This window comes from Monopterus albus, unplaced genomic scaffold, assembly GCF_001952655.1.
Source record: "Monopterus albus unplaced genomic scaffold, M_albus_1.0 scaffold92.1, whole genome shotgun sequence".
NCBI lineage: Eukaryota > Metazoa > Chordata > Actinopteri > Synbranchiformes > Synbranchidae > Monopterus > Monopterus albus.
In genome coordinates this window covers 1,253,612-1,255,543 of record NW_018127972.1, presented here as the reverse complement: position 1 = coordinate 1,255,543, position 1,932 = coordinate 1,253,612, and the positions used below count along the sequence as shown (strand labels likewise).

At 41.9% G+C, this 1,932-nt stretch overlaps 1 protein-coding gene across 5 annotated transcripts in view; it reads right to left on the bottom strand.

Moving 5' to 3' along the window:
• Positions 1-1,932, bottom strand: part of ap2a1 (adaptor related protein complex 2 subunit alpha 1) — a 37,647-nt gene that overhangs the window by 20,669 nt on the left and 15,046 nt on the right. The gene's annotated exons all lie outside the window — the stretch shown is intronic.

Genomic DNA, 1,932 nt, shown 5'->3' with positions numbered 1-1,932 from the left:
AAAACACACCGGCAGCCAATGCAGGGAAGCCAAAATGGGTGTGATGTGGTCACTTTTACGCCCTCCAACCAATAGACGAGCAGCAGCATTTTGGAGTCCCTGAGGCGGGCAAGGGCGACCTGACTGAGCCCAAAATATAGTGCATTACAATAATCCACACGAGACGTAATAAATGCATGTATTACCGTCTCAAAATGCTGCCGTGAAAGAAAGGGCTTCACCTTTGCCAGTTGCCAGAGGTGATAAAAACTGGCCTGTACAACTGCATTCACCTGACATTCCATTCTAAGAACAGAGTCTATTTTAACATCAAGGTTAGTAACGGTGGACCGCACGTACCATTCCAAGGAACTGAAATCAACTGGGGGGAGTTATTTGGACCAAACACTATAACCTCGGTCTTCGTATCATTCAAATTCAATAAGTGTAAGGTCATCCACTTCCTAACGTCATCAAAACATGACAATAGTGATGCAACTGATGATGCGTCCCTTCCCCTCAGTGGCAAATACATCTGTACATCATCCGCATAATGCTTCCTGAAAATAGAGCCAAGAGGAAGTAATTGGTTTAGTGGTCTGAAATTTTCTTTTTACATTCTTAAGTTGAATTAACATGAAATGACCAAAACTCATGTTTTCCAGTGTACACCAAACGTCTTTAGTGAGAATGCAATTTTGAGGTCTGAACTTCTGACAGATCTTAAATTTATGTGTACAGTACTTTATTAACTGAAGAGATAGGACTCTGTGCTCAGCTCTGTTAGGTTTTCTCCACTTAACATGATCATTGTATATTTCAGCTGAGTAGTGCAAACCACTAATGTGATTTAGTAATGAGATGGCTTTCAAAACACAAAAGAATAATTAATGATCACTCAAAGGTTTAATTAAAACCAAATTCTGGGATTACAGTGTGCCAGCTTCTCCTTCAGAGAAACATTAGCACAAGAGTTTACTGGTCAGTTTTAGCACCGAACTGTTGAGCTTCTCCATTGTATCTACTAGGTCCGTAGCCCCCAAAGCGGAGCCCTGCGGAACCCCAGATACCAACAGGGTAGACGAGGACTCAGCATCAGCAACACGAACAGACATCGTCCTATCCAACAGATAAGACCTAAACCACTTCAAGGCAGTACCACGGATGCCCACTAACTCCTCAAGTTGAGATATTAGGATGTCGTGGTCAACCGTGTCAAAAGCAGACGTCAGATCCAACAAGACAATAGCCACATAGCCACCTGCATCTGTTGCCAAGTAGATGTCGTTAAAAACCTTTAATAATGCGGACTCTGTACTATGCCGAGATTTAAAACCAGATTGAAAAATCTCCAATACATTTTGCTTATCTAAAAAGGATTTCAACTGTATAAAAACCACTTTCTCTAAAATTTTCGTAATAAAAGATAACTTAGAGATTGGCCTAAAATTACTCAAAATAGAAGGATCAAGACCTGGCTTCTTAAGCAGCGGCTGCACGACCGCATGCTTATACTGTCCAGGGACAACACCAGAGGACACACTGCTATTAATAATAGCCAGAACCAACATTCCTATGCAAGGAAAGACCTCCTTAAATAAGGACGGGGGAATAGCATCTCTAGGGGAGCCAGATGGCTTAACCTGGCTAACCACCTCCTCCAAAAACGGGAGAGTCACAGCCTCAAATGTATCAAAAACAGCCAGACAAGGGGCGCAGTCAGAAGGATCTAACACAGGAGCTGGAACAAAAGCCCTTATAGTGGCAACCTTCTCATTAAAAAACTGTAGAAAACAATCACACATCTCAACTGATGCTTCTATACAGGTAGGCTGTGGAGGGTCCAACACAGACCCAATTACTTTAAACAGAACACGCGGTTTGTGACTGTTAGATACAATAATATTTGACAAATATCCTCGTTTAGCTTCTTCAACAGTCTTCTGGTAGTTA